Consider the following 11,348-nt stretch of genomic DNA (forward strand, 5'->3'; position numbering starts at 1 on the left):
AATGTTTACAAGTAACAAATGCTGCAGAGGATGTGGAGAAAAGGGAACCCTCCTATGCTATTGGTGGGAATGTAAACTGGTGCAGCTTCCATAGAGAACAGTTTGGAATTTCCTCAGAAAACTAAAAATAGAACTACAATGTGTTCCAGCAATCCCACTCCTGGGCATGTATCTGGACAAAATTCTAATTCAAAAAGATGTATGCATGCCTACGTTCACAGCAACACTATTCACAACAGCCAAGACAAGGAAACAGTCTAAACATCCATCACCAGATGGATAACAAAGGTGTGTGTTGCATATATACAACTAAATAAAAACAACTAAAAAGAGCTAAATCATGCCATTTGCAGCATACAGATGAACCTAGAGATGATCATACTAAGTGAAGTAAGGCAGGAAAAGAATGACAAATATCATCTGATAGCTCTTATATGTAGAACCTAAAATATGACACAAATGAATTTATCTATGAAACAGAAAGATTCACAGACATGGGGGACAGACTTGTGGCTGCAAAGAGGTAGGGGGTTAGATTAGGGATGGAGTGGGAGGTTGGGGTTCACAGATGTAAGCTATACTATGTAGAATGGCTCAACAACAAGGTCCTCCTACACAGCACAAGGAACTATATTCAATATCCTGTAATAAACCATAATGGAAAAGAATGCAAAAAGACTGTGTGTGTGATATACATATATATATTACACACGTAACTTTGCTGTACAACAGAAATTAACACAACATTGTAAGTCAACTATACTTCAACAAAAAATTTTTTGTTTGTTTTTCCAGTAGTCATGTATGGATGTGAGAGTTGGACCATAAAGAAGGCTGAGTGCCGAAGAATTGATACTTTCAAACTGTGGTGCTGGAGAAGACTCTTGAGAGTCCCTTGGACAGCAAGGAGATCAAAGCAGTCAATCCTAAAGAAAATCAACCCTGAATATTCATTGGAAGGGCTGTTGCTGAAGCTGAAGCTCCAGTACTTTGGCCACCTGATGCAAAGAGCCAACTCATTGGAAAAGCCTCAGATACTGGGAAATATTGAGGGTGAGAGGAGAAGAGAAGAGGGTGACAGAGGATGAAGATGGCTGGATGGCATCACTGACATGAGTTTGAGCAAATTCTGAGATAGTGAAGGATCTGTAGTCCAGGGGATCGCAGAAAGGGGGCATGATCTAAAGACTGAACAAGAACTTATTCAGGTTACCGCATCGCACTGAGTAGAGTTCCCTGTGCTATGCAGTGGGTTCTCATTAGCTATCTATTTTTCACATAGTATTAATAGTGTGTCTGTGTCCATCCCAGTCTCCCACTTCCTCTCACCCCAACCCCAGCATGTTACATTTTTCAGAGGAAAAGTGGACCTCTGATAGATAACACAATCCCCCGTACCACCTCATCCTCCACACTGCAGGAATTTAATGGCTCTGAGACCACCCTGGCAACTTCAACCAGCTTCCTTTCCCTGGTGAGTTCTTGGCACCCAGAATCCCAGGCCCTATCGCACCCACTTGCCCTGCCCTTATCCCTGCCTCCTCCTTGAACAAGGATGGGTCTTATCCTGTAGCTCGAGGTCAAGTGTCGCACCTTGACTGCCCATCAGAATGACCTAGACAGCTTTCAAAAGTGTTCGTGTCTGGCCTCACCCTGACCCACTAAGCCATGACCTCTGGGGCACGTTCTAGGCACTGGACACCCCAGATGGTCTAGGGCATCACTGGGCTTTCTGCTGTTCACTGACTCTTTCTCATTTTCATAGTTTCTCTATTCTCTCCCAAGTGAAACACAGACTAACATCACTCTTTTCGGATAATGCATTTAACCTTAATACGTGACTTTCCTGCCGAGAATCTGAGGTTCAGGGACACCCAGTGGGGAAGAGCTCTGTGGAGGGGAAAGTTTGGATGTCCTGAGATGATCATAATTCCACTCATATATGTGGAAACGGGGGCTGTTTTCCCTGCAGAGCCTTGTAGAGACTCACGTGGGTGTGGTGGAGTGATCGGAGCTGGCTTCTGGCAAAGCCAGTCCCTGATTCCTGCACCTTGGATGGGGAGGAAAGGGAGCCATGTTCTCCCCACAAGGAGGAAGCTGTTTCTGCCTCTTTAAATATATAATCTTATTTATTTATTTTTGGCTGTTCTGGGTCTTCGTTGCTGCTTGGGCTTTTCTCTAGTTGGTGCGAACAGAGGCTACTCACTAGTTGCGGTGTGTGGGTTTCTCCCTGGGGTGGCTTCTCCTTGTGTGGAACATGGACTCCAGGGTGAGTGGGCCTCAGTTTAGTTGCTGCTCCTGGGCTGTGGCATGTGGGCTCAGTAGCTCTAAAGTACGTGGGATTCTCCTGGACCAGGAGTCAAATCCACGCCTCCCACTCTGGCAGGCAGATTCTTTATCTCTGAGCCACCAGGGGATCCCAGGGGTGTCTCTGCTTTTCTCAGTGTACTCCATCAATGGTACTTCCTGGACTTGTGCCTTCATGGCCCCATGCAAACTCCTTTAATCCTCACAATAGCAATGGGATAGATCTTCTTATCTCCACTGCATAACCAGGAGACAAAGACAGAGAAGGCCAGTAACTTGCCAAGGTCACACCGGCAATGAGCAGCAGATCCCTGTTTTGGTCCTGGGCAGAATTTACCCTCTGAGTTGCCCCACGATACTGCCTTATCCTGGCTATTCCTGGCTCTTTGGAATGTGGACAAAATGCCAGGGGAAAAGATGGGTATCTTAATGGTCCCTTCCAATAGAAATACGTGGACTTAACAAAAGTTGGATTTCTTGTTCCTTGGATTGTGGGACTGAAATGCTGAAATGTTTTTCTGCTGAAGTGCGCATCCCTGGGTGAGCCCAGGAGAGAAACACCTGGGTCCCCCACTAGAGCCGCCTCCCTGCCCCAGGGTCCTCTCCCTCTGTCTTCTTCTCTGTCCCTTCTTCCTCCATCTCGTGGTTTCCATTGTTCAGTGGCCATCAGGGACTGCCTCTTTCCAAGTCAATTAATCCTCATGGCAAGTTTATGAGATCAGACTTACGGTCACCCCCATTTTACAGAAGGGACAACTGAGGTTCAGAGATATAAAGGAACCTGCCCCCCAATTTTACAGCGAGTCAAGGGCCGAGATGGCATCCAAACCTCAAGTGGTCTTGGCCAGAGTCTTGCCTGAAGCTCTCCTTGTCCCCCACGTTGCCTCCTCTGCTTGCCTTCTTTTTATTCTTCTCCTTCCCTCTGTATGAGTATGTGTATCCTTATTTTCTAATAAAGGAAGATGAGGCTTGGTTAGGGGAAGAAAAGACGAGAAGGAAGAGGGAGTTAAAAATCACTTCTCCTTGTTATCTGATTACAAGATTCTTCGGCTGCCCTGCAGCTGTGGTTCCGGATAAAGGCAGCTTCCAAACCCGCACCATGGCAAGAACGTTTTCACAGTCATCATGCAAAATCTATTTATTCTTGTCTGTTCATGTGTACATGATCCACCCCTTCATATCTGCATAATTAAAGGGACAGTGGCAGAAAGAAGCCACTCTCAGCAGAAGCTAATCTTATAGATGCCAAGGTCCTAACCACTGTCCCCAGCACACGTCTTTTATTTTTTTTTAATATTTATTTATTTGGCTGCACTGGCTCTTAGTTGAGGCACCTCAGATCTTCAGTTGCGGCATGCAAACTCATAGTTGCGGCATATGGTATCTACTTGCCTCACCAGGGCTCGAACCCAGGGCTCCTGCGTTGGAAGCATGGAGTCTTAGCCTCTAAGCCACCAGGGAAGACACCCAGCACACTTTTGAGGAAGTGTCTGCTTCTCAACCTAGAAGGGGAGGTAGTGTGGGCTGCTGACGGAGTCCTTGACCTTGGAGCTGCACTGAACACCTGATGGTTTCAGCTGCCCACCATTTCTCTTTAAGAACCTGCCCCACTGTTTCACCCTCAGCCCCCAACCATGGTCAGTCCACGAGGGCTGGGAGGCTAAGGCTGCCATCACTTCCAGGTATCGATACTGTTACCAATCCCAGGTCCAGCTGCTCATCACTCAAAAGCTATGAAAGAGGCCAGGTTGTGGAAAGGAAAGCTTCCTTTATTTTGGATGCTGGCAAGCATGGCAGGGGGAGGGCAGATCTCTGTCCAAAGGCCAACTCTCCCCCCTCCCACCCCCTATAATCAGGGGGCAAGAGCTTTTATAGATGGAGGAAGAGGGCTACGTGCAGAAACAGCACAGTCAGCTCTGAGAGTCATCTTGAAATTGGTCACTGGTGGTCTGACCAACGTCATCTTGGTTGTTTTAAGTACAGTTACTCTTCAGTTCCATGGTCTGTTTGCATTTCCTTGAGGCCACCCGGTGGGGTTTCAGTATCTATAAGACAGCTCACAGGGCACGGCTCAGAATATTATCTATATAGCTCCTGAGAAGGAACTAAAGTTCTTGACTTTGCTTAATGACTAAACTATTATTATTTGGTCTCCTTTGACTGTTTTTCTTTGTTTGTGCGTGTTGTCATTTCTCTGATTAAACTTATTCTTTGGTTAAAGTTTTCCCACAAACAAAAAGGCTGAGGGCATGGCAGGGAGTTGCGGGGGAAGGACCATAGACTCCTACTTCATTTCAACATGACCCTCAACCCCAGCCAAAATGGTCATGACCCAAAGCCAGCCCATGAGCACATCCTGAGGAATTCCAGTCTAATTACTGGGAAAGCTGTTCTCTTCTATCCCTGGATTTGTGGGCTGCTGGACTGGCAGCCTGTAGTGTGGTTTTCCATCCAGCCACCCAGAGTTTACTTAACACCCCCACGGTGCTCACATGTGTGCAGTGGGGGAGGGGGGATCTGTCAGGGAACCTGCTTTCTCCATTGGTGGCACGTCCCCTGATGTCTGTTTATCTGCTCAGTGTGGGTTGTTAGAAGCTCTGGGGAATAGTTCCCACTGCAGACTCCCCAGATGGGGTCAGACCACACACACAGCCAGGGGAGGGGGTTCAGAAGCAGTTCTCTGGTATTTGTTATTTTATTTGGTTCTCTTTCATGGGCATCCCTGGTGGCTCTGAAGTAAAGAATCCACCTGCCAATGCTGGAGACACAGGTTTGATCAGTGAGTTGAAACAATCTCCCGGAGAAGGAAATGGCAACCCCCTCCAGTATTCTCCTCTGGGAAATCCCATGGACAGAGGAGCCTGGTGGGCCACAGCCCATGGGGTCAAAGAGTCAAGACACGACTTAGCAACTAAACAACAACAAATTTCATGTTTATGATGCTGGTGGGCGCACACTAAGTCGATGGTAGGATCTTTCAATGGGTCACAATCATGGTTTAAAAATGATGCACCTGGACTTTCCTGGTGGTCCGGTGCTTAAGACTCCACCAGCCAACGTAGGCTCACCGGTTTGATCCCCCATCCAGGAAGATGATCACATGCCCGTGGGGCAAACAAGCCCGCGTGCCATGGAGCCTGTGCTCCACAATAAGAGAAGCCACTGCAGTGAGAAGCCCGCACACCAGAACTAGGTAGTGGCCTTCACTAGCCACAGTTAGGGAAAAGCCCGCACTCAGCAGGGAAGACCCAGCACAGCCAAAAATAAATACATACATAAACTTAAAAAAAATTAACATAAAGTAAAAAGTAAAACAACGGAGGATGAGATGGCTGGATGGCATCACTGACTTGATGCACATGAGTCTGGGTGAACTCTGGGAGTTGGTGATAGACAGGGCGGCCTGGCGTGCTGCGATTCGTGGTGTCTCAAAGAGTCGGACACAACTGGGCAACTGAACTGAACTGAAAAAGTACAAATGATGGACCTGATTTCCCTGGTGGTCCAGGGTTAAGACTCCTAGCTTCCAGTGCAGTGGGCATGGGTTCGATTCCTGGTTGGGTAACTATGTGCCACGTCGTGCAGCCCCAAAAATAAACAAAATTAAAATGCTGGGCCCAAAAATGTAAGATAAGATAAAATTGCTGGACCAGCTGGTGTCTCCACACAGGCCCCAAACACCCAACACTCCTGGACCGAAGGGTCAAGACAATACAATCACAGGAGCAAAATGACCCTGTGTTTAAGAAAGTGAATATGGTTCTTTCCTCCTTTTTTTTTTTTTCTTTCTTTTTTCCCCTTCAAGCATTGAAAGGAGAAATTTGTTTTCTAATCTGGTTGCATGGCTCAGGGCCCTTCTGGAGGGGAGAATGATCCCAGCACTTGTGGTAATGAACTCCTTTTCCACTTCTGTTCACACCTGGCTGGAGTCCTCACCCTGCATGGGCTACGGCACACCGGATTCCTCCAACACAATGCTTTGGGCTGAGTTTCTCCATCTCTCTCACCAGTAAGAGGGGAAACATTGGAGACTTTGAAAACAAGTAACCAAATTCGAGTGCATGCATTCGGAAAACCAAAGGAGGGGAAAAATTCTGCCACATTGTTAACCATTTCAAATGAACAGGCAGCATTCAGCCTGTCTGAAATGCTTCTAGAAATTTCAGGCAAGTGGCACGGCCTCCTTCTCCTCACTGGTGAAATAGCCCTTTGAATCCTAGCTCTGTCAGCTGTAGCTGTCCCTGGAGAGGTGGCTTCTGAGGACAAGACACTGGGGCCATCCTAGTCTAAATAACCCTCTGTGGAGACTACCTTGATGGTTCAGTGCTTAAGACTCCATGTTCCCACTGCAGGGACACAGGTTCAATCCCTGGTCAGGGAACTAAGAAAAAAAATAATAATAAAGTATAAATACTCTCTGTGGAAAGGCTGCTTTTCCAAAGAGCTGGCTAGTTTTGTAGGTTGACAAGCAACATGACCTTAAATAACATCTATTTTCTTTTTAGGGGGATTATAAAAGAAATATATGTCACTAGGAAGAATTTGAAGGAAACAGTGAAAACAATTGCCTATGGTCCCATCACTTGGAATATTTTTAGATTATTTCCTTTCTGATTCTTTGCCTATGTGTATCTTTCTTAATACTTTGGTGTCATATTATTATAAGTATTCAAGCTATGTACATGGTAAGAACATGTTTGGCCACAAGGAACAGAATTTTCCACTCATGATGGCCTACAAGAACGATTCATGTGTTTACAAGGGAGCCCACGGCTGGGACTGACTTGGGTCTGTACGGGGGCCCTCTCCTTCCTTCCCCGTGACCTGTTCAGTATACTGGTTTCTTCCTCATTCACAGTTCATTCATTCTTACTTTCTATATGAATGATTGTCTTCATGGTTTTCTTTAAACAAAATGTTAACAGAAAGTTAAGAGTTGGGGGAGGGATGGAGTGGGAGGATGGGTTAGCAAGTTGTGAGCTTTTATATGTAGAATGAATAAACAACAAGGTTCCTACTGTATAGCACAGAGAACTATATTTAATATCCTATGAGAGACCATAATGGAAAAGAATATTTTTAAATGTACATATATTTATCCCTGAATCACTCTGCTGTAATCACTCAGCTGTAATTAACACAGCATTGTAAATCAACTACACTTCAATTTAAAAAGAGAAAAAGAAGGGAAAAAAAGTCGATTTGCACTAAATATACATTGAACTTGCACTTGCACTAATTTGACTATATCCTCTCTGTTAAGATGAGCAGAGGGAGAGAAACGACAATTTCTAGAATGAGGGTGATTCTGTCTTCTCTTCTGTCCCCGGATAAGGGCAGGAACTGTAACTGTCCTGTCCCCTCAGGTGGCCTGACCTCCAGGAAGCCTTTCCTAAATTACCATCTCACAGCCCTGAGCACTCTATTCTATATCTGGGTAGCAACTGAAAGGACTTTTCAAATCCTATGCACTAGGGGTTGGAAAACATTTCCAAAAGGCAGATAGTATGTTTAGCTGTGCAGGAAACATGGTCTGTCACAACTATTCTGCTCTGCCTTTGTGGCAGGAATGGAGCCAGGGATGAGATGTCAATGGATGGACATGATTGTGTTCTAATAAAACTTTATTGACAAAAACAAATGGAGGGCCAGGTTTGGCCCAGGGCTGTACTTGGCCAACTCCTGCTCTACAAAATTTTTAAATTTTGCCTTAACAAGGAGGCTCCTTAACTCTCCCAACTCCCATTTTGACAGAGGGAATGGAGTGTCTTTCTCAGCCCATCCTTCATGAGGGCTGGGAGGTAACTTACACCTTTGCCTCTCCCTGACTCCTGCCCATGGAGAAGGAGTGAGTTCTTAGATGGAGCCAGGAGGAGTCCAGCCCTGGCCCTGCTCCCTTCAGAGCCTCCTCTCCTCTGATCTCTGTTACCACAGGCCTCATCTTCCAAGCTCACCTTTCCAGTAACAGAGCCCAAGGATTTTTCTCTTTATGTTGGCTCTTGTGTTTGCCTCTCAACTGATTCTGACCTGGGGAGGTGAGTGGTCTCTTCATTTTCCCTACAGGTCCTCCCAGTTCTGTGCCCCAGGAGGTTGTCTCCTCTGCAACCAACTCACCTTGACTCAAGGGCACGAGAGTGGGGATGGAGGCAGCGCCAGTATGGTCCCCAGCTCCTTCCCTGTGAGGTCTTCCTGGCTGGGCTGCAGCATCTAGCCCAGTGCTTATCTAACGCCTTATCCCTGTGTGTGTGTGCTCAGTCACTCAGTTGCCTCTGACTCTTTGTGACCCTATGGACTGTAGCCCACCAGGCTCCTCTGTCCATGGGATTCTCCAGGCAAGAATACTGCAGTGGGTTGCCATTTCCTTCTCCAGGGGGTCTTCCCAACCCAGGGATGGAACCCACATCTCCTGCAGCTCCTGCACTGGCAGGCAGATTCTTGATCACTGAACCACCTGGGAATCCCCAGAACTTCAGAACATAATCTTATTTGGAAATAAGACCTTTGCAGATGTAATTAAGGTAAGGCTGGAAAGGAAATCACACTGGATAAGAGTGGCCTTAAATCCAGTAAGAATATTCTTTTAAGAGACAGAAAAGGATGCCCAGAGACACCCAAGGGAAAGTGCAATGTGAGAACAGAGGCAGAGATGGAGTGATGCGCCTAAAACCAAGGAATGCTTGGGGGCCCCCAGAAGCTGGAAGAGGCAAGAAAAACTCTTCCGTAGAGCCTTCAGAGGGAGCACGACCCTGCAGACACCTTGATCATGGACTTCTGGCCTTGAGAACCCCGAGGGGATAAATCTCTGTGTTATAAGCCACTCAGTTTGTGGCAATTTATTGCAGCCACTTCAGGACACTGATGCAGAACCTAACTGACAAATAGCATACAAAATCTCTTTGTAAAGTGTCTATATTTTCCACAAAGCATACCAAAATCTTGTTCTCCATGGGTGACAATGATGAAGAGCATTTTGTTTCTTAGGGAGACTTACGTGATGAGCTCCCAAGAAAGGCTTCTTTTCCAAGCATCAGTACCTCTGAGATCTGACACCAGCCAAGCCCAGGAGGGAGGGCGGCCTGGGCTGACAGCAGGGCCACGTCTGCAGAAAGACCCCAGTCACTCTCTGCTTCTGTTTTCCCCTGATTCCAGAGTGCATCTGCTTTTCATTTATGACAATATCTCAGGCAGCCTCGCTTCCTTATAGAGCCCAAACCAACGCATCTTCCAAGTATGGTTTCAGGACATTTGTCACTCACTTTTTTTTTCTCTTGGAGTATAGTTGCTTTACAGTGTTGTTGGTTTCTGCTATATAGCAAAATGAATCAGGCTTATGTATACACATATCCCCTCTGTTTTGGATTTCCTTCCCATTCAGGTCACCACAGAGGATAAAGTAGAGTTCCCAGTGCTATACAGTAGGTTCTTGTTAGTTCTCTATTTCATACATAGTATCCATAGTGCATATATGTCAGTGCCAATCTCCCAATTCATCGCATCCCCTTATTCACATTTTAATTGCAGGAAAGATCAGTGCTTCTTAGAATCTACAAGTTTGTCCACTCTCATGCCAAGGAGTTTTAGAATTTTACACCCTTCCATGTTAGGGCTTCCCTCGTGGTTCAGGGGTAAAGAACATGCCTGCAATGCTGGAGATGCAGCAGGAGCCGTGGGTTTGATTCCTGGGTCGGGAAAATCCCTGGGAGAAGGAAATGGCAACCCACTACAGTATTCTTGCCTGGAAAATCCCATGGGGTCAAGAGAGTTAGACACAACACATATATGCTAGCTATAATACGCAAATGGGAAGAGTAACTTGCTGACAAGTTTTCTATGAGTATTTTTAGGCAGTGTTTTCCATGGGGTTCTGTTTGTTTCTTTGGGACAAAGATCACAAAGTCAAAGAGTCAGAAAAAACTCATTGTCCCAAAGATTTTCTTCAAAGCTGTTTCACGTTTTAAAGACATCAAATTAGTGGCCAACACTCATGCATTAAGACATTTTACATAAAACTCAGTGGGTTCAGCTACCCCAGGCCTTCACTGGTACATGGCAACAATTGGCTAGGGTTGAATACTGCCTGTCTTTTAACCCACTTATCAATTTGCCACAGTCCTCATTGCTCCATAATGCCTGACACTTGTTCTATTTGACTCCACAAAGTGGTTCTCTCTAGACCTGAGGTTAGTTTCTGATATGGGGACTGTTTCATTCATATATTCTTCAACAAATATTTACTGAAGTGTGTAAGTTGTGCCAAACACCATGGTAAGTGCTGAGGATGCAAAAGTGAACAAGATAGACACGGTCCCTGCCTTCAAGGGGTCTATGTTCAAGCAGGCGACTCAGGTCCTAGTATTATGTGGCAGGGGAACAAAATGCAACATTTGCAATGCCATCTCAAAGATTTAGGACTTGGCATAAAGGGTTCGCTGTATGTTAATTTTCATTTCTTGGGGGAAAGTTACAAAGTTGCTGTCAACCTGGAAATTTTCTTGTCCAATTTTGGTTATATCTGAGGTTCTTATTGGTTTCTGGAATGTTTTATAGCCTGTCTGAATTCCTAGCATTCTTCCATACCTTCTGGCCTCCTGCTGATACCCTATCTGATCACTCAGGATTAGAGCTAGCCTAAAAACGGGCATATGTTTTGAACTTGTTGGCAATCATAAAAATTCTCATCCAATTAAAACTCCTTCACCAACCTCCAGGAACTGCAAACACAAGAGTCTTTGTTTATTGTCCAATCAGAAGGTTGACTACAAAAATTCATAATATTTTACGATAGCTGTTGGATGTATTTGAGAAATAACCCTGCTTTAAGGTATATCAATGATAACCCCCAAGATGAAAACCAATCTATCCTAAAGGCAATAAACCTTGAATATTCACTGGAAGGACTGACGCTGAAGCTGAAGCTCCAATATTGTGGCCAGCTGATGCAAAGAGCCAACTCATTAGAAAAGACCCTGAAGCAGGGAAAGATTGAGGGCAGGAGGAGAAGGGGATGACAGAGGATGAGATGGTTGGATGGCATCACCAAC

Source organism: Bos indicus x Bos taurus, chromosome 17 (genome assembly GCF_003369695.1).
Source record: "Bos indicus x Bos taurus breed Angus x Brahman F1 hybrid chromosome 17, Bos_hybrid_MaternalHap_v2.0, whole genome shotgun sequence".
Classification (NCBI taxonomy): domain Eukaryota; kingdom Metazoa; phylum Chordata; class Mammalia; order Artiodactyla; family Bovidae; genus Bos; species Bos indicus x Bos taurus.